Consider the following 22511-nt stretch of genomic DNA (forward strand, 5'->3'; position numbering starts at 1 on the left):
ACATCCAGGAAGAAAAAAAAAAATGGGATGAAGGGAAAGACACAATGTTAAGTTGCAAGAAATGGGTAAAGTAAGTAAAAGGGGTAAGTAAAAACAGTTCACCAGTAACACCAAAGAAAGTTTAGGAGAAAAAATAATGATACCTATGGGCGGGAAGAGGGGGGGGAGGCGAGAAAAGCATAAATTGTGTTGACAGCATGCAAAATAAAGAGAAGCAAGGAAGTAAAGAAAGTCTTTAAACTGTATATAAACAATATGTACGTAAAGACAGATAAGTATAGACAAACTAGGTATTGTTGATAAAATTACCACCGTGAGGAAAACTGCAAGACTCAGAAAATGATGACACTTTAAGCATTACTAGAAGTAAAAAGTAGCCGTTCATTTTCTTTAACAAATGTGGTCAATTATAATGTAAGTACTCCAGGACATCTGAAACTATTCAGGAATAGTTGCATGTGCTCTTAAGATCAATTCAGAAAGCAATGGTCAGGTGCAAGAACCCTTTCAGAGGTTAGCACTAACAGTGCGAGTGCTGGTTTCACTATAGGAAGCAAATTCAGCTCATCCATACTTCTTGTTCCAGTGCTTTAGGTGACATTTTCATAGTTAAGGCTTCATTCCTCAATTACAGAAGCTTAATCAACCTCATCAGTCATGAGATCTATGAAGAATATGTTTTATCAGTTCCTACATGGAAATTGACAGCAGGGATAAAATAGATTATGATTTCTTAAAAGGTTGGACCAGATGATCTGTCGAGGTCTGTTCCTGGGCTGTTCCATGATTCTGTGATACTTTGGTCTTGGATGTAATTCAGACTGTTTCCAGTTCGTAATGGTCCATAGTGCAGAGCAGCGCATCTGACATCACAGGCACAAAACACTGTGCAGGTGAGTGCTAAATACTACTATTTCGGTGTGATACCTTAATGCCACTTAATAAAGGCATCGTTTTCTATAATAATTAATGCTCAGGAACTCATAAGAGGAATCCTAGGAAATTCCTTCAGTGGAGGACAAAAAAAACAAACAGAAGGGTTTTGATCAACCTTAATCTGTTTCAGCATGGATTTTTTTAAAATGACCAATGTCATTATTGCTCAGCTTCATATTTGCATTTCAGCTGTTTTACACCGTAGGCTAGATTTCACTGAATAAATCTGTATTTTCCCAAAAGATAATTACCCACATCAACTAATGAAAGTTCATTATAGTCAAAGACGGAACAATATGCTTGCTTTGTAATAATCTGCTTTGTTTTCTTTTCAAAGAAAATAATTTCCTAATAATTGCAAGGCAAAGGGTAGAACTGCTACTACAGTTAATGCAGTTATAATTCAATTTAGTCCTAGCCATCGGCATAATTGTTAATATGTTCTATCCTCTTATTCATAAAGCTACTACTGGAAATTATATCACAGTGCATTATACATTCCCTGTAGCAATGCTCTTTGCTTCAGACCCAATGAACTTAGTTTATCTTTTTTCATTGAGCTACAAATTTATTAGACACACCTCACTATTTTCATTTGTGATATCTGTCTGCCTTGTTTCCCAACTCTAAAGCAGTGATTTGTCAACCTTTGGTAAATGAAAGTTACTTTAGCATAGAATAACAGTTCTCACTCACTTGGTTGATGTCACCAGATAAAGTAAAATTATTATTTTTTCTAGTTGAGTATAAAGCACAGTGAGTAGCTAGAAGAGGATGAAAAATGTAAGAAAGAGAAATAATATATTCAGCAAAACAGGTTACTCATATGTGAAGACATAAAAGGAATGTAAATCCACCAGTGTGTTTTAGTACTGCATATGAAAAAAGTCTTCCTGCTAAAAAAAAATAATTATTTTTTAAATTACATGGATGTGCTTACAAGATTTTCTGCGTACTGATCCTGTTATTTGTTCAGAATTAGCCTTTAAGATTAGGAGTATTAGAATGTATGAAAAGATTGCATGTGACCACATTCCTCACCTTTCACATTTTCTGCTACAGATTTGTGTTCAGTTCTTACACAGCACTCAAACAGCCAAGGTAAATTACATATCTTTCAGATTTCTTTTTGATCTCTACCCTGACCTGTAAGCTTTATTTGGATATTTCCTTTCTTTGCAGGGTTTATGAAAAGCCTCTGAAGCACATACCATACTGACACACTTGTTTTTGCACTTCCAAAAATTCCTGTGAACAAATGTTTTTCAGTATTCCCGAGTCCTGTTCAGTGTAAGGCTCTCAGTTTCCTAGGGATCCATAGCATGCATGCACTCATATTTTGCCAGTAGCACAATTTTACTAGAATTTATCATTGTGAATTTTTAGTCTTTTTACAGAAAATACACTCAGCTAGACAAGAGCATTTTACACCTTTCATTTGAACAGAAACCAACAGAAAGCATGAAGCCAATTTACAAATTGTGCCAATTTTGCTAGCAGTGAGACGTTTTTCCCTCAGTTCTAGAGGTAATTCGTTTAACACAGTTTAAAAATGCAAGTCTGAATGCTACATTTAATTTTCAAGAGCACTGCATGAATATTGGAGGATCTGAATAACTCCAGGAACAACTTCTCCCCAAAAATGGAGGAGCAATAAATAAACTTTATAATTTGTTTAAGTTCCTTGTAGTGTGTTAGGTATCACCAAAAAAAAACAGTAAAACTCAATAGTGGAAAAATTTGTATTTCCAATCAGTAAGCAAAAAAATTTCACTACATAATCCTCTGTGTCATTGCCACAGGAATGAAAGAGTACAAAGTGACTCTTCTTCTTTCTGTGAGAGAAAAATGTGTACTATTCTTTCAAAGACTGGAAATCTGGCATGGGAGAGAGACATAAGTCAGAGGAAAATAAAAAGTTAAAATGGTAATAAATATTTAAATGCAAATAGGGGTTCTGGAAGTTTATCCCTGTGCATTTGAATCAGGCTTTGGGGCTCCCCTGTGCCTTTGGACATTTTGTTGGGCAGCTCTTGGTTTAGAGCTTCTAACCTCTAAATTGCTTTAATCTTTGTGATTGGATCATGACGAACTGCGGAGCCCAGAATTATGCGGCAGAAGCTTTTTAGCCTTTCATCAATCCAGTTTCTTTGCAAAATGCCTACTGCCACTGATCATGGCTTCTCTTAGCCCATTTGCTAAACACTAAAGTAAATTTCACAGTCCCCCAGCCGTAATTTAAAAAGTACTCAGACAAATTAATGGAAGCCTATGTCTCATATCCCCAACTATGTTAATAAACTGCATTCCCCAGTTGTATCATAATTACCAATTTGGCCACAATAAGCTTTAACTAGGACTCACAATACATTTTCTATAAATACACAATTGTTCTACTCTATCAAATACAACATAGTATGCAAAACATCCAGACAGTAACAGAAAACCAAAGGACATATTGGCATAGTTGTCATTATTTTTTAATTTGATTGCCTAAGAAAATGAAGTTTGTGTTATCATGCTGCATGTATATGCCCACACAAGGGTGAACATGTGAGAAATACCTGCATGTCTGAACAGCTACAAAAGCATTTATGAGTTTGCAGTCTCTTCCCCATATTCAGTTTCAGCAAAATGGGTCACAGAGGGAGTGGTACTAACAAAATTTCCTAAAGGTTTTGTGCAAACACATAGTTGGATAAAACAGAGTCTCCATTATTAATCCTACTGGCAATTAATACATCCACCAGGGATGTGAGCTTTTATTCTTGATAGATAACCTACCACCTTAAAATAAAGTGAAGACAAATGAAAGCACTGCTTACAGAATTACTAACTGCTGTGGAGGAACTGAGGTCCTACAGTGGTGGGCCCACAGAGCTATCTACGTAAATGTAATACATGCAAGACCACAGTGGATTATCCCATTTAAAGAGAAAACATTATGCAATCCCCAATGCTATGCCAAAATACTGTATTGAAATGATAACTTCTTATTAAGCAAAGCATGGCCCTGATGGTGAGGCAGTCTGAGTATCAACTACAGTTGTTGCCTTATGATAACAAGACAGCTGTGGAAGAGAAAAGCAATGGCACTAGAAATCTTTGCTAATGAGCATATATTATGTGCAAGGATAGCAACATGTAAGTTGTAAGTGGTTTAATGTCTCACATCAGCAACTAATACACCTGCTCGCTGATTCGCCCTACAGAATGAGTCACTGACAAGCTGCTGTGGGACAGATGGGATCGTGATGGACAGTTCTCTCTTTTTTAAGGGGATGACTCTCTTACACTGTTACTACTATGCTATTTACACAGTAATTGTCATCAATTCTACATGCACATGCCTATCATATTACAGGCCTTGCCAGAACATGAATATTTGGTAAGATAGTGAAGTCATCCTAGCCCCCTTCTGTTTTTTTATCAAAGCATCTGACTCTTATTAATGACCATTTCATTTCTGTAAACTAGTATTATTCCCTCAAAATCACATGCCTCGGCAAAAAAACTACCTACAGCTGTAAATAATAGCAAAGCAGGAATTCAAGAGTTTATGTTGGACAAGGGTGCGTGATCTGGAACTCTATGTGTTGGCCAACGCTAAAGCCACAGACCTGTGCTAGCGTAAGTCTGCCTACAGCAAAGCTGAAGCAAGTGTTAATAGTTGGTTTGACTGTTTTCCAGCTGGCTTCATACTAGGCTATCTTTCCGCTTTCATTCAAATTACTCTTATATTTCAGTTTTAATTCTTTCCCATAACAGGAAAAATGTAGCATCATATCAAATCCATATCCAGATTTGCCCATGGAATTGTAGGAGTTTTGAAACTAAATACTAACGTAGGAAAAGGAAATTTTTTTTAGTTACAACTTAAGAAGAAGCACAGGTTGCTATCCCATACGTTCAGCTGTTTGTTTAAATACAAACAAAATGCAATTTATTTTGGGAATTTATAGCTCTCTAAATAACAGTCCACTTTTTCCTTTTACAGTGCTGTAGTAGAAAAAGAATGAATTTATTTAGCAGTTGCGGCTCTAGTCACAGACAAAATGCTCGCAGAGAGATTCCTTCAAGTGCTTATTATAGTACATGAATCCTAAGACCTCCAAATGTTCCTCCTTACAATGTATCAATTAAGACAGAGACTGGAAAATGAGCAAATATGACTTCATATCAAATTTAATTTATGTCAAGAATAGATTTAGACAAATCCATTTTAAATGCTCCTACAACAAATCAAATTATTTTCCAGGTTTGTGTAATGTCCTTCCAAAATGTAATACTACATCAGAGAAAGCAATGACTTCAAGTGTACAGAAATTTGCTACTAGATCATGCAAAATACTCTGAAAAACCAAAAATGTGTGTAAATTGATATCTAACACACTATGTGCCTCTACTGTCTCTAACTACTGGGAATAAAACTTTATGTAACCATTCATTAATGAAGTCTCAAAGTACTAACCCATGTGTCCACCAAGTATGAATTTAAGCTAAATGGGGTAAACGAGCCAAAAGAAATTTATGTGACTTGCTTAAGCCTATGGGGTGATCACAGGGTAAATCTAATTCAGAAGTTCCAGTTCCCTGTTGAGATCTCACTCTAGTCAGTGGACTTGACATTGCCAAAATGAAATAACTAAGTTTAAATTAAAACAACTTACAGTTTTGAAATTTACTTAAACTTCAGTAATGAAAAATATTACACATAGCAAAGTTTGGGGTAAAATTCCTCTAAATTATAGATAAGACAATTTGGAAAAAAATCATTAACAGGCCAGTTTAACTATCAGTTGTTCACACAGCTTCTGATCAGCCCACAAAACCCACACATTAACCCACTTCCCAGCCCAGGTTCTCTTTAGTTAAGAAGGGTTCACCACTCCTTTCTTCCAGCAGTATGCTCGTTTGCTATGTTATTTTTGGACTACAAACTCTGAGGAAGAGAGTATACAGTATAAAAAGAAAGACCAAGATTTGTTTTCAAAGGGAAGAGGTAGGTCAGCTTTGCAGCCGTCCAGCACTGCCTAGTTGAGTGCTCGTTGCCCACACCAACATTTCATGACTGTGATGGGGACTTGGGCAGGAGCTGGTTCAGTACACACCAGGATCCATGTCTTCTTTTTGGGTCTCCCCACACTTCACATCTTCACAGTCTGGATTCAAGAGTAAAATTTCTCTTCACTAATTCACTGCTTTTTTTAATTCACTGTACATTCAAACTGATATGTGTAATTTCACTCTTCCAAGCTGTTTGTTCTTAAGTCTTTTTCCTGTATTTTTAAACTCAACTCTTGATACTAGCACTTTGAATTTTCTTTTGCTGAATAAATGGAAACAGGCTTAAGTCCAAGGAATCTAACGCCAACCACTGCCACTGCTGTCAAATGCTGAAGATTTATCCATAAACAAAACAGGGATGTTTTATCAAGCTGAAAGTAAATTTCCAGGTAATCTGCCCTTGTCTGGTATATACTGCCTAAAGGCAGATGTCTAAAAACATTCACATCAAGCATCTGCAATTTCACTGAATAAATGTATATTAAATAGTTTTAAATTAAATATTCAAGCATAGTTACTGAAACAAGAAACACTATTTTCATGCTTTGTGCCAGGATGTTTTAATACACAACAGTGTACATTAAGTAGATTCTATTATTGGATTAGCAGGACAAAAAAGAAAAAAAGGCAAAATTTCAGTTACTCAAAAATTAGGCATTAAGATCTCACTGAATTATATAAAACAATTCATACAAAATTATTCAAAATGAACCACTGAAAAAACTTCTCATTTAGGCTTGAAATCAGTTCCAGATGGAAACCATCTGCAAGCATCCTAGTAGAAGTTAAGATGACAATTGAATGTTATAAAAGCAGATTTTCAAGTAGAGCATTTTTACTTTCATAGGGGACAGAAAAATATACATGTAATACATTATGGAAATTTCAAGGGACAGAACAGGCAATTCAGACAGTGGTGGACCAGTGGTAAGAACAAAATTCTCAGTAAGCTGCTAAATACAGCTTGGCTTTACTAAGCAAAACCCTTGAAAACAAAAAGCAAGCTTCAGCTTGATGTGAGGAAGGGGGAACAAGCAGAAGCATGTAAAGAGAAGATTTAACAGGCCAGGAAGATGATCCTCACTTGCAGTCCTGAATAGATTTGAGGAGGGTACACAGCGTGAGAAAGATTATCTGAAAGAGGGTCAATTCCTGTACAAGCATAGGCCACCGTGTGCTTTATGTAGGTCTAAAAGAAGCCACAAGAACATCCAGCCACGTAATGCGGCCACTGTCATGATCAAAGATGGGTTTATTATAGATTTCCAAATTCCAGGGCTATCAAGGCTGACAAGCACTTAGTATATCATATTTAACACAGATATATAGACATGTATCTATTACAAACACATGTATACACACATATATGTTAGAAACATAAGCCTGTAAAGGATACAACAGAAATACTGGGGAGGGAAATAATAAATGTGAAGCTCTAACCATCCTCAAAAATATTAAAATGAGCTGCTCTCAAATTACCAATTTTGTCATGCCTTCAGGGAAAAGTTGGCTGAAAAGCAAAATTAAACCTTATGGCAATTTAAGAGAAATATATTCTCTGTATATATGTGTCAGTAACCAGAAATAGAAACAAACATTGTAACTGAAGTTCTATAGATGAGTTGACAACAGTCTTTGTAACTCAAATCACTTTTACTTCTATCATGATGGCACCTTGTACCTCAAAGAGCTACCATCTATGCTCACTGCTGTACACGCGAACAACAAAGAAACATTCTCCACTTACCATTCCTTCTTTGAATTATGTACTTTTATATCATTGTATCATGCCATTATAGATTTATTATGCTGAAGATCTCATGGGTTTCCAGCAAGTAAGTCTCAGAACTATGAATCTCATAAATAACCATGACTAATCACACTCTCTCCTGTAAACTACCACCCAAGAAGATGCCAAAAAGAACTTAATGCATGGCCTTCCTGGTGCTGACTGACTGCAAACGCAGGAGCTAAAGGCTTGATGGGCCACAACATGCAAGAAGGGAGACAGAACAGACATCGTGTCAGTCATGGTTGTGAGAAGAAACAGAGCCCAAGCTCTGTGGGGCACAACGCTTACCCCAAAAGTGGTTTTTGCCACAAGCAACTGTCTGCAGCGTGTTCACTGACCTGTAACAGAAATATTATGTCCAATCTTTGTAAATAAAAAGGGTGCCACCACAGAAATCTCCGATATGCATCTGCTATCTTCTTTCAACAGGAGCGCTCCAGCAAGGCCCCAGATACCAGGTAGCTACTCAGACGGAAGGGACCATTATATAAATCATTTCACACTTCAGAAGCTGCCTTGCATATTTCAGTAAATCGAAGGCTTCCCATACTGATGAAAACTGAGCTTGCAGTAGAAGAACATCCTCTGGTCGAGGTCGAGGAAGACAGAGCTGATTCAGCCACACATCATGCCTGTTACGCTCTTACAAAGCACCTGCACACTTGTTCCAAGCACGCGCATGTAGGCTGCTAGGGAAATCAGCAGTACGACTGCCATGAGGATTATCCCAATTATCTCTATACAGAGAACAACACACAGTGTCTCCTTTCCAGCAGCTACAGGACTGAGGAGCCTTCTGATTATGAGCAGCAGAACGTTCACTTTAGATACCTGCTGCATGTAACACCGCAGGTTTTCCATCTTAAAAAATAAAAATAAAAAATTATATTTTATGACCCATAACAACAACCTTTGTTTTGGTTAAATATGCAGGCTTCTTTCCTGGCCACCAGACTTTGGCACAGAAGCTAACTCTGGCTCTTCTCAGTTTTCTTCTTGACTGTGTTAGACAACACAGCACAAATAATGCAGTATACACAAGCAGGTGAAAAATTAGAATCATCATTTACTTAAAATATGAATTTTCACAGTCTAGGAAGTATAACCATGAGAAACGTCCCCTAAAAAAAAAAAAAAAAAAGATACTGGAGTTGAGAGCAAGACCACTTTTTCGTCAACCTCCCATTCACCCAGTACACACAAAAAAGACATCACTGGAACCAATGTCATATAGCATTACTGTGAATATTTAAATGCTAGATCCAGAGACTCAAGGTCCAGAGCTTAAATTCACCCTGAGGTATGGATCTATTAGGGGAGGAAAAACAGTGGGACAAATAAGAAGGTAACTGTCCCTTCTCAATTAGCATTAATCAGTATATCGTGGCTAGGCCTCTCTGCATGTTTAGGAACAAGAACCTGGCTATGTCTGTTCCCCAAGCCAGCCTATGGCTGCATATTGCACAGATCTGTGACTTTGCCTACAGTAATTATGTTTATAAATTACTTCTTTATTGATTTTTACTTCCCTTTTTTTAGAGTTCTAAACATCACTCTGGAGATTTGACTTACAGAGTCTGGAGGGACCCTCATTCTAAATCGAAGGCTGCATAGATAGGTGTTATTGGTATATACAGTTATTCCCAATCTAGAGCATCTTGTGTGTGTACTCACTATGTTGGATTTGTTTGCATAGTAAAAAACTCAAAGGTCAAACACTGCCCCTAACCTGCATCCCAAATGTGCTCCAGTACTGTGAAAACAATTGGCTTGTATAAGAGACCATAATTTTGATGTCTAGCATTACTCTGTGATACTTAAAAGCATGTTTTCAGGTTGTTTCTCATAATTTCTAAATACAAGAGTGTATTTCACATGGATGGTGTTAAAAAAATCTTTCAAATAAAAGATGGTATTTATGTAATTATACCTTCTTTTTAAGCTAACAAAAAGCTTTGACGAACAAACAGGTGGGTGGGCGAAACCATAGGTTTTGAACACACAGCAGGACAGTTTATACACTCATAAATATAGGTTACTACTACAGATGTATATTTTTAAAAATAAAGGACTAGCTTTCCTTGCAGTAGCATCTCCAGCTATTTACATGCCACAAACCTGCAGAAAGTGACATTTAGCTGTAATTGGAAAACTTCAAAGTACTGCCTGGGTTTTGTGAGCTTTTGTGAAGAGGTTTTTTCCAGCACTTTAAATGCCTGCAGAGAAAGACTCTATATGTATGAAGATCTAAAATACTTCTTGCCATCCAGAAAAGATGATTCTGCTGCCATGAAATGAGGAATGTAAGTTAATCTTGTGTATTGCTTTGTAACTGGAGAGATATTGACACTTGATCCATGAAAGCAGCCTCCTTCTCATCTACTTTCTCTGAAGCAGAATTAGTATTTAGAAAGCTCACAGTCTTAATTTTACACTTTTACAGTTGCCTTTAGAGGTGGTTCCAGCTATTTGTTCCAGTTCTATTTGCTGGAAAGGAAGGTGCCCAGACAATTTTTCTAAAGAAATTAGAATTGTGACATGAGATCCATAACTCCACTTAGTCTCCACAGGCTTCTGAGCACTGTAGAGTCTCTCATAAGAACAGGCGTGTATATGAAGCCAAATTTATCGCAAAATTTATCTTGAGCCAGAGATACATGTATATACATGTACGGCAGGGCAAAAAGGAAGAGAAATCCTGGTGATGCCACTTTTCCATCTCTCCTAACGTGAGACAACCTCAGGACCTCACCAATTTCCATTTTGCTTCTTGTGCACTAAAAGGCTAATCTTAGATAGCCTGAAGAGCTAAAGCATCTCAACTACATCCCCAAATGGACCCGCAGAAGTGAGTGGTCCATCTAAGGATGCAACTGAATTCCTGCGCATGAGGTCCTGCTTTAAATATGGGAAACTTATGGGACTTTTGGAGAACAATGACACAGATACAGTCTTTCCCAGACATTTCTGATACAGACAGGGAACACACTTCTGGCAGAACTCTTCTGCATGAGTAGCAGGTCCATATTTCAAGGACATAATTCTGAACATTACTGAACAATTGCAGTCTTGGGAAGCATCACTTTCCCCTCAAGGACACGGACAGCGGCTCTCTCATCAAACAACTTGCTTCTGTCCTTCTTGCAGTTCTCTCTCTGCTTTGTCTAGAAATGCAGCTATTTACCTTTTCCTCTTTTCAAGGGTCACACATATCCTCTCTCTATCACAGCATAAAGAATGCAAAAGCAAACCCACTGTATTTTTCTGCCTTCTTTCATACAGTCTATTTAGATGTTTATGACCCCAGCTACTGGCCTTCTGAGGCTTACAGTCCTGCGGCCATCAAAGAACTGTATAGAAGGCATACTGCTGTATACACATGGTGGTCAGTACTACCGTGCAGTAGCTAGCAGGGAAAGTGTTATGTCATTTTATGCTCCCGAGAGTAAAAGGTGGCAAAAAAAATCCAGAGTGAAAAACAGCAGAGTTCCCTATTAGTTTCCTTAAACACCTACTATAATTCTTTCTAATGAACAGCTGTATGTGACATCTTATCTGCATTTTATAACCCTTAAAGAGCTTGCAGCTCTGTCTGCTGAATAGTCATTACTATTGCCCTTCATAACACATTATAAGCCATTAAAAGCTTCTGCTCTTCTTGGTAAATATTTCACTGACATAAGGAAAGCTTTATTTAAATTAATTCCTTTAAGAAATAAGTAGGGAAAAGATGCTTATAGGTTTCTTCAAGGTTTCAGTGTTGAGATTCCGAGAATACCTCCTGGCTCTATCACAGTATGCATAGTTAGGGTGAGGAATTCCCATTAAAGGTACCATCTCTCCCTGCATAAAGAGTTATAATGTCTAAGGTCAGCAGCTGCACGACACCTTCTTCTCCTAAGAAAGCACATATAGCTATGTTCACCTGCATATGCAGGTTCCTGATTGTGATTTCCTGTGACAACAAGTTATTGTAGCTTGTCCCATTTGGTACTAGAGGGGACACGCTAAGTCAGGGATATTTCTCAAATAGGCACTTCATATCAGGTCTTAATCTCTCCCTACTGCTACCCAGTAGAAAACATACTTGATTCTTCTCTGATGCACTTTTTCAGGATAGGTAGACATCATGTTTCTTCATAATGTTTAAGAATTTAAACATATCCTGAAACTGAACACAGAATAAACCCATTAAAAGGCATTCCTGTTTGAATCTACTGTAGCAAACACTCTCGTAAGAAAAGTTCATTAGAAAATAATATAATGTGGTGAAGCAGGTGCCATATTCTGAGGACTGACTCTTGCAGAAGTGTTGGTCTGTATCGACTGGAGGAAAATTCTCCCCTAAAACAAAGCATCATGCAATCCTAAACCCCATTGGGTGTCAGGGGCTTAGCAGGAAGCTGTACCAGCCTGCAAATTCATTAAATCCATTCTCCTAGGTGCAAGAGCTTCACAGGAGCTTGTCCGGATCACTCTGATTGGATTCACTACCTACACAAAAACAGGCTGTCTTGAATCTACTAGCTGAAATAAAGAGCTAACAAAAAATGCCACAAGAGTCTTTCTCCACTGCTCCAATACTGACATCCCATACTTTCTGCCAAACATCTCAGCCACAAAGCCTGGAGGCTGAGGGAGCAGAGATTCAGGTCCATTTCCAGATGACCCTCTCAGAACTGGATGTCCTCCCCCAGTACTGGCCATTCAGCCACACTGGATACGACTCCTCTTTTCACTCTATTTTAATAAAACATTTATTCAAGGATCAAGGACTGATATTTAAACCATTTCCTGAGTTTTACCATCATCCCCAAACTCTCTTCACCTGCCTAACAGGAATCTGAGGGATATCTCTCTCTCTCTCTCTCTCAGAATAACAGACTTCTTCCTTAACCAGATATATCAACCAATCCACATGTTAGTATCTTTCTTGCTTTGCAGAATTTCCCATTTTACTTTTGATAAAAAAGAGTAGTTGTACAGCAATTCTTTTAAGATTATGATGTTGGGCACATTATCAGCTTTTTTAGAGACAATATTCAATACAGCAACAACACAACAGGGTAACTGATTGGACCAAGCAGGCTTTCTACTCCTCCCCAAATGTGACATAATAAGGTCTACAGTGTAATATTCTCTACTCTAAATCTATTTTTTCTATATATTCAAACTACATCCTCAATCCCTTATTTCCTTGCAGAAAACAATAAAGTTGTATCAAGCCAAATTATCATTTTTAGGCAAAAATGAGCTAGTTCAGGGTTGAAACCTGAAAAAAAACTTAAAAGTAATAAGACCTAAGTAATCTTGTTCAATACTGAAAAAAAAAAATGGGTCCATAGACAATGTATGAACTTAACAGAAAAAGTCCAGTTAATTTCAGTAGATGCTAGATGATGTTCTTGTAATTTGCCAAAAAGGAACCGGTCCCCAAATATTTTCTTTTCCCATTTCCCAAAACACTTTTCCACAAAAAAGCATGTTTCTGCTGTTGTTAGGCAATTGCAGCTAATATATAATAGCAAAGAGTTAACTATAAAAGAAAAAATCAAGTCTAATTTCAAAGAGGAAAAGTCATGGACTCAGTCCTGTAAACACACAGTATATAAAGGATAATATAGTAATCTTAATGGAGTTGTACATAGACACACAAAAGCAGAGCACAAAAACCTACAGAATCAATTGCATGCAAAATGTACTACATGAGTAAAATAAATAATGCTTGAAATTAACCTTGAGATTTTCATTTCAGGAAGAGGTATCGTAATATCATTATGAAGAGGTTAAAAAAGAGGCAATAAGAGGTACATGAAAGGACATGCTTTGTAGGAGTATAGCAATAAATGACAGTATCAAATCACTGTTAACAACTGGACTTCTCTACTAACCAAAGAATGCAATGAATAATCACATAGTCCATCTCCCAAAAATAGGAAGGTGTTTTTTTTTTTAAACTAACAAGAAAACTTTGCAAACATATATAGTATATAAATGGCATTGAGAACATAGATAATAACAAAAAAAAAGAATGTATAATCACTGATCAGTAAGATCAGCTCAGATTACTAGGAGGTCTTTTAATGTAGTGAAAAGAAAAGCTGCTGTATAAACAGATTAATAAACTGAAATTTAGGCAATTTTAATTAAGACATCCCAAGAAAATAGCCCAGACAACCTCACAACTGCATAAGACAGTAACTTGTGAAAAGAAGCATATGATGAACCATTACTACAGATGCTTAAGAATTAACTAGCTGAAAGACAAATGACATAGTGTAGAAAGAAATTCTCTACTTGTGCATTCAATTATCTGGGAAGGTCCTTCCTAATCTCAGTGACTTAAAGAAAAATGAGAGGTAATAATCATCAGATGCTGTCATGATTCCTATATACTTTGCTTAGAAACATCTAGCACAGTTACAGCAGGCTCCCTCCAGTAAAATTCCCTCACGAATGTCACTGTATTTGACTGAGAAGTTCCTTCAGCTGAAAAAGCAATAGCGTAGCTATTTTTGCACTTACGTTAATAGAGTTGCTTAGTTTGCCAACAGGGAGCCCTGCCACTAACTGCACCCCTGGCAGTGGCCAATCATGCCCCGTTCATAATGTGTTAACTGCTCCGGCTCCTCGGAACTGTAACCCCAGTTTGCTTTTACATCCATTCCTCCATGTTATTAAAGCCTAACACTGATTTTGAAAAGACTATTTTTTATTATATATTACACTCTGTGTTCATAAAGTTGTTTCATAAAAAAGCAAAATACATAACCCACAGGATGAGAAGAAATGCACTCCAAATGTTAAAACCCATAGAGGCATAGGTCTGATGCTGATTTTTACTCAAAATCTGTCTTCAGATAGATTTCAGAAGAGCTCTACACATGCATCAGTGTGTGTTTTGTTACATGTCAAGTGCTCTGCATGGGCCAAACCCTTATATTGCCACATAAATGTCTGCCATTTAATAACCAATTAAAACAGTTGTGTGAAGAACTGTGTGTGAATTCTTCTGCATTCAGGAACATACAGCTGTGATACCAACCGGTAATGGATACAGGCAGACAGCTGTGTGTGATGAAACCTATTGCTGCAAGACAACTGTAGAACTGATGATCTTCCCCTCCTTTTTCACTTGAAAAAAATCTGATTAACATAGATCAGTTCTCAAAGGCTGTTTATAATATATATCAAATGATAGGAGAGAGAGAAGAGAGTTCTTTTACAAGCATAATTGTAATTGCTTTACTTCTTTAGGGGTCAAAAGCAAGCCAAAGAAAATCAATGTCCATTTGTGTTGCAGAAGCTGAAACATACAGTTCATTATTCACAACTGTTAAAATAGTTAATCAAAACATTTTGCCATGTAGACTGACTAGAAAAGCTCTCTCACATAATTTTGAATGAAGATTTATTTAGAAATAGCAAAGCATTTCATAAAAATAATTTCAAAAACAATTATGTAATTAAGAATCAATCCTTTATATTAAGGCAAATATTAACAACTGTATTATGTATTAATTTCAAACTTTGAGAAGATTTCTGAGAACTGAGTATTATACCTGTTGAAATCACTGACAATTTTACACTAAATTCAATAAAAATAGCAAAATAGTCTTTACATTGAGAAAAGAATCAGCTGAAGAATCTGAGATGAGAATCAGATGTCATCAGCTTTAAAAGCACACTTTTGAACCAAAATCTCACCTAACCAGGGAAGGAGTACCCAAATCTAACAGCAAGTTACAACTACTTCATAGGAAAAAAATAAAAAATCCAACACTCTTGAGATGAGAACTAGATTATAACTATCTGCAGAATAATCAATTGAGCCAACAATCAACTGCACTCACGGCATCTCTGAAGCCATGAGTTCTTTCACAGACTCAGTATCAGTGCCAGTATTAAAGCAGTAAAACATCAGTGCCTTTACCTCAATGACATCTCACACAGGAATTTCAGTGGCTGCTGAAAAGCACCCTGCAAGCTCAGTGACAGACTTTCGCTCTGCTCCAGGGCTTGTTCCGCTCCAGGAACATCCACTTCCACCCTCAGAGCAAGACGGACATGCTGTGTTCAGCTCCTGGCGTGAGGAACCTCCTGCTTTTCACAGTGGAAGGTACAGCTCAGCCTTCCACAAACCATCCACGCCTCATCGTTAAAGTCATTCTTTTGTGCTGGAGTGGCACAGCAAACCTTGTCCAACAGTATCATTTATCCATGTTTTGGTCTCACATGCAAAACCCCATCTTTTAGAACAACTACACGTATGTAACTCAAATCTACTATTACTCTTACATTAGTATCAGAGTTAAGAACTTTTAGGGTTTTGTCCAACACTACCCAAAGCAAATTGGAGAACAAGCTGTGAAATTAATCTCATCCCAAACACTCTTCTTGATTAGTCTCCCTCTACCCATTACTTTAATAAATTGAAGAGAGCAAGTCCCCAGGAAACAACCTGGCAGGAGCCCTTGGCTCCTGCACCACCAGACTCATCACACAGCCAAGCGTTCTACCTCTTCTGGCTAACTTGAGCTAATTACTGAAGATAAGGCTCAGAGTCCAAAAGGACAGTGACAGCCACATCTGAAGTGCACAGTGGAGAAAAGCTTTATTTCCATATCACGTAGCTCTTCTTCATAAGCAGTAGACACATCACCTACTAAATCAATCTCTCAAGATGAATAATAATTTCTTCCTTGGATAATTAAATATATATGTGAATTTCACTGGCTGTGTCTCCACTGCATTCCCTAGTGTTGATTACAGCTGTATCTTTGAGGCATGATCTGGTTTTGTTTGGGTTTTTTTAAGTATGCTTTCTCTCCTTCCTCTGATCTGCAACAGGAATGCAGAAAATTTAGTCTGGCCACAATGACAGTAAGGCTTTCTGACTCTTCCAGTTACGGTAGGTAAAACTCAGGGCAAATACAGAAGGTCGGCTGTGTAATCATGCTGAGCCAATGTCACAGCATACTGCCAGAGGTACATGTTGATGCAGCAGACTCAAATTGGGATTCAACCCACCCACATCCAGTCCTCTCCCTGGAAACCTGAACTGTAAGCACAGCCATGAGAAGGGCCAAGAAAGACTACACATTAAATCCATTTGACATTTCTTACTATTCACTACAACTCCTTACCTTCTTGACAATGCATGCAAACAAACATGGTGATGACCACCGGTAAGAAATACTGACAGTATCGCAGTTTTCCTAGTAGCTCAGGCACAAGGACCAGTGCTAAATTATGAGCATGAAGAAATGGTACTTATCTGAGAACTTCAGAAGGAAGAACTGAGAGCAGACTACAGCTCTTGTTTGTATGTTTGTTTGTTTGGTTTAATATTTAAGATGAATAAATAGAAATGACACACTCAGTTGGGTTGGGCTGACTAGAAAAACCATGCTTAACTGTTGGTATGTTCAATTTTGCTTACAGATCTTTCTGTCAGTTCATGAAAGTTATGCCCGACAAGCCAAACAGCATGTCTGAGCAAACATGAAAAAAATCAGGAAAGAAACATAATCTCTAAGCTTGCCCTGAAATTTCTGAACCAAGTCAACATCTTCTCTGTTAAAGAGATTTGCATAGTATTAAAATAAAAATGCATGCTATAAAGTTGAATATACTGTACTTTGGAAATCTTTGATTCAAAAGATACAAGCAAACTGGGATACAGAACATTAAAGAGGATACTAGAATAGCCTTACAGTGAACTGTGTGATGGCCACTCGTGAGTTTTTAAAATTAAGAACTACACACATTTTAAACTGAAGTATAAATATGCAGAAAGGCTTTTGGACAAGCACCAAGTTAAAGATAGAGAAAATGTGTGAAGATAAAGGGGTTTGATTAGTATCTTAGAAGTTGTCATTTTGTAAATATGTCCTTAAAGACCTCAGGTCTTACCTTGTCCTTTCTTTTCAAGTTTCTAACAGAAAAAGAAATGTTTCTTTTTTTTCTATCGGACCCTGTGAAAACTCAGTGCTTTGGCCATGTAACCGAGTGAAAACTGAAAACCTGGCCCTAAGTAGAAGTCTAGAGCAGTATGTTCTTTAATCCAGTGACAGGGACCTTCATTAGATTATCTCATAGCTATGGGACAAGATACTGCAAAAGCCAAGTGATACATCATTAAATTATGTTTTCTTCCTCTCCAGGCAAAGAGCGAGTATAGCATTAGATTAGTTTGAAGGACTAAAAAAAAAAAAAGGAAGAAAAGGGCTCTACAACATGCATCAGAAGTGACAAAAGCTAATATAATTTTTAATACCCATTTATTTACATGATCAGGTATAAGCAGTTACTTATGTTAATTGTGGAAACCACAAATGTAATATATAGCCCAAAGGAATTCCAGATCAGTGCATGCTTCAGTGTTTTATGATCTCCCTTGCACATGCCTAGTGAAAGCCTGCCACTCTGCAACAGAGGAAGGAATTACTACAATAAAACCATAGGAAGACTTTGCTAAAAACTATACTTTTTTTGATATGACACAGAAGCAGCTGAGTGTTTTAAGTAATGGACAGGTTTGCGTCCCACTGTCTAGCAACAGTTATTCTAATTGTGTTTCACAGATTCTTCAGAGATCCGAAGTAGGAACCACAGGAAAGCTCTCCGTAAGTAATGGACAGGTTTGCGTCCCACTGTCTAGCAACAGTTACTCTAATTGTGTTTCACAGTATCTTCAGAGAGTCAGAACCACAGGAAAGCTCTCTCTAAACTGCACTGAAACAAATGACAGTCCCCTCAGCCGGCTTACCCACAGTGAGCTCCATCCACCGTTATGGGAAAGGCTTACTTTATCTTCCTGCTGCAAACTTGAGTTAGTTACACATTGACAGTACTGCCATCCCAACATCTTTTAATCTGATTATGCCAATATTGCATCTATGTAAAAATGTGTATTTCGGTGCATAGAAAGATCTCTTGCTACTGACAAATCAAAGTGCATTAACCTGGGAAGCTCTGAGATTGCTACGCACGCCCACACACCCCGTTCGCTAGAGATCTCACTGAATAGAAAACAAAATATCCAAAACTCAACAAACATTTCACGCACAGCGACATTTCTGCAGGAGCATATACTTCCAACATTGCAACTTACACTTTCATCACTATTAGCAAGTTATTTCCCCAAGTTATTTCCTACACACACACCATGCCCAGTGCCCCTGCTGAAACTACCATGTTCACTGGAACTGACTGAGCTCTTAGTGAAATGTCAGAGCTTAGCTATAAATCTGTGTAAATGCTTTTATTCTGTGCTGCTTTCATGTTAGAACAGAATGTACACCAAGGTCACTATAAAGGATTGTAGTTTTCAGGCTCATAGAGAAGACACCAAGGAAATCAATAAGAGCAAACTTAATTAAACACTGACTGAAGTTCTGTCTTCTCCCAAACCTGCCCAGAATTCACATCTCTATCCCCTGCGTTTCAGAGACAGGTGTTTCATGGATATCGGAAGGCAGGCTGCTTAGCTTATACGCTATCAGTGCTGAAAGGTGAACGGGAGAATTCATTCTTTGCAGTGTGACAGGTCTGCTCTGAGATCTCTGAGGTTTTAGCAAGAGATTACAGTCCCACGGGCCTCCTCCTAGGAAGTGGAGTTCCTCCGAGAGCAGAATTAGTCCCCTGCCTGCAAAGCGTGCTCCATATACTGAAATAAATTACAGTCAACTTTTTGTTTCATGACAATGTCAAGTATAGCAATAAATACCCACAGGCTAAAAGTAAGCAAACAAACAAGGCTGGGCAAACCATATCCTCACAGCAAAAGCATCTCAAAGAAAATCACCAGGTAGGGCACAAGAAAGTTAAAGGCATAAAAACCAAAACTCTGGGTTCACTATCCTAACCCATAAGTGGGTCTGAAAGGTTAACACGGACCCTGCCTCTCTCCTACAAGAAGCACTGATGGAGAGCAATTAAGAGACTCCTACAATTTAGTTATAGCTCAGCACAAAGGAGAAGGCATTTTATATTAACGCCTGTAAGAAAGCATCATCTCCTACAGCTGCAGAAGTGGGAAGCACTGGGACGCTGTGCTTCCTTCCCGGCTACCACGCCGGAGCACCGCACCGGCGGGATGCCCGCCGGCAGAGTTGGAGCGGGGCTCCCCTGCAATCCCAGCCACAAACCTCCCGCACCTAAACGCCTGAAAACTGCCGCTGGCGCCGCCGACCATCCTGCCTCCAAACCAGGAGCGGGCGACCAACAGCTGCAAAAAAAAAGTCACTCGAGACGAAGGTAACGCAGCGAAAAGACAGCAGAAAAGGAGCACTTACTTGCCTGTACACCACCGCCGGGCGACCTCCTCTCAGCTGGTGAAACGCTGTGCCGCTCGTCCTCCTCGGACCGCTCCGCGCTATTTCCAAAATATTTCCACAGGGCGCCGGCACATCTCCGGGCTCAGCCGGAGCGCTCAGGGAGCCCGGCCGCCGCGCCCCCCAGCCCGGTGCCCATGGTGCCAGCCACAGCCCCGGCAACTCGCGCCCCTTCCCGCCGGCGCTACCTCGGGGGCGGGCCGCCGGCTAACACGGCATCGCACCCAAGCCGCCGCCGCCGCCGGCTCAAACTCCGCCGCCGCGCCGAGGGGGAGCGTGGGGCTCCCCGCGCCCTTCCCGGAGACGGAGCGGGGGCGCCGGGCGGGGGAGTGCGGGGAGGCAGCGCCGCCCCTCCGCGGCGGCGAGCGGCCAGGCGAGGCGAGGCGAGGCGAGGCGAGGGGAGGCGAGGCGGCGCGCCGCCGCCACCGCGGCCGCAGCCAGCCGCGGCGATGCCGGCCCCGCCCGGGACCGCCGCCCGCCCCCCCGCCGCTCCCGGGGCGCTCCGTAACGCCGCCCCGCTGCCGGTGCCACGAGATCCGGTGACGCGCAGCCCTCCCCCAGGCCGGCCCCCGCGGCGGAGCGGGGCGAGCGGGCGGTTAGGCGCCGCGCCGCACTGGGGGCCGCCTCCGGCGGGCAGCGGGAGGCTCGGCCGGGCACGCCGGGGGAGCGCGGCCCTCCCGCCGCGCCTGTCCCGGCCCGTCCCGCCGCGGCGGCCGGCGACCCCCGGCGGGCGGGGGGCAGCGCGCTCCCGGCCTCGGCGCCGCTTGAGCTGCCGGTCCGCCGGGGGGCGGCGGTGTCCCCCCAGGCCGCGGGGGACCCCGCTCGCCTGGAGCCCGCGGAGCCCTCCCCTGTCCTGTGGAGCTGCGGCTGTCAGCTCTCCCCTGTGCCCAGGCGGGAAAGTTGTCCGCCCCCTCTCCCGCCTCAGTGAGACTCCGTTTCTCCTCAACTTCCACGGCTGCCGTTTCTCCTGGCTGCGTGAATGGGTCTAGGCTGACCGCTCGCCAGAGAGAAAATACATCGACCCCCATGTTTGGAATAAATTTGGTGCCGGTTTTATCCCATTGCCGGTTCGGGCGCGACCTTCCCCCCTCGTCTCCCAGCCTCTAACCCGGGCCACGGCTCTGCGGCCCCTACCCTGCACCGAAGCACAGCGAGCCCCGCTCTCCCGGGCAGCCTCGGGCAAGGAAGGGGCCCAAAAGGCGCAAAGCGTGCGGGGGTGCTCCCCCCTCAAGCCCCTGCGTGGTCCCCTCCCTCCTCCTCCGCACGTCCGTGCCTCTAACAGCGGCACACGGCGCCCCGCTGGACATCGCCCGCAGGCATCGCCCTCCCCGTCGGGCAGCGCTGAAATGATACGGTATAACGTGGCAGATCAGTGCGATGTAGACGCACACGCATATATATAATACATATAGAGATGCATGTGCACACACCCCCCATACGCACAGGCCGGTGAGGGGCGGGCCGCCGCGGGGGAGCCGCATCTCCCCTCGGGACGGGGGCCGCCAGGCACCGACCCGCCTCCGCGAAGGCTGCGGGGGAGGAGGAGAATCAACGCAGGAGGAAAAAGGAGAAGGAGGGAGCCCGGGGGGAGCCGCCAACGGAACCGCCCCTCAGGAGCCCGCTCCCCCGCGCTGGCTGCGGGGAGCAGCGAGCCCCGCGGGCTCCCCCGCGGCGGGTGCCCGGAGCCGGGCTCGGCCGCAGCGGGCGCGGAGCGGCCTCGCCGCCGCCCGCCGACGCTGTGGGGAGCTGCGGGCGCGGGCAGGGAAATCCCGCAGCTGTCGCGGCAGGGAGACGGAGCCTCTGCTCCAACGCGGTTTGGGGCAGAGCCGGCCCGTCAGGGTGCTCTTGCTAGACTGGGGATGGGGGGAGCAGCCGTGGCCTCATCCGCATCTTCTGGGCCCCGTTTTAGCTCTTGGAAATGGTTTTCTGTAGTCAAGCTGAGGATATCAGGGAGGGTGGTCAACATTAAAAGGCTGGTAAAAGGAGATTGAGCTTTGCTTTTCTGTAGCTCCTCTGCCAACCCTTTTCCTCTCAACTCGTTTAGGCTTTTTGGAATGAAAAGTAATTTTCATATGCATCTTACAGTTAACAGGTCTTCTTCCACCAAGCTGGTGCAAACAAAAATGTTTCTGTTCCTTATGAATTCCTTTTATAAATACTAACTTCAGTAATGTGTAGTGAGCCATTCAGGGGAAAAAGGATTTATAAAGAGGGCTACCTGCAAGCTAAGTGCAAAGATAATAGAGTTGCTCTGAAGAGTATAGTTAAGTGTTGAGTTGATAAATGCATGAGACTATGCAGTGACAGGTTTCATGCCTAATTGAACAGATTTGTACTTCAGTTCTCATCTAGAGATACAGATCCTTATTTTTCCCTGT

At 41.2% G+C, this 22511-nt stretch overlaps 1 protein-coding gene across 2 annotated transcripts in view; it reads right to left on the reverse strand.

The window, feature by feature from the left end:
- SNTG1 (syntrophin gamma 1) overlaps positions 1–20344 on the reverse strand; it is a 358073-nt gene extending 337729 nt beyond the window's left edge. For both annotated transcript variants that reach the window (XM_076329728.1, XM_076329726.1), the window contains exon 1: positions 20095–20344. The gene's annotated coding sequence lies outside the window, so the exon portion shown is untranslated. The remainder of the gene's footprint in view (positions 1–20094) is intronic.
- Between the last annotated feature and the right edge of the window lie 2167 nt (positions 20345–22511).

Source organism: Aptenodytes patagonicus, chromosome 2 (genome assembly GCF_965638725.1).
Source record: "Aptenodytes patagonicus chromosome 2, bAptPat1.pri.cur, whole genome shotgun sequence".
In the NCBI taxonomy this organism is placed as follows: Eukaryota; Metazoa; Chordata; class Aves; order Sphenisciformes; family Spheniscidae; genus Aptenodytes; species Aptenodytes patagonicus.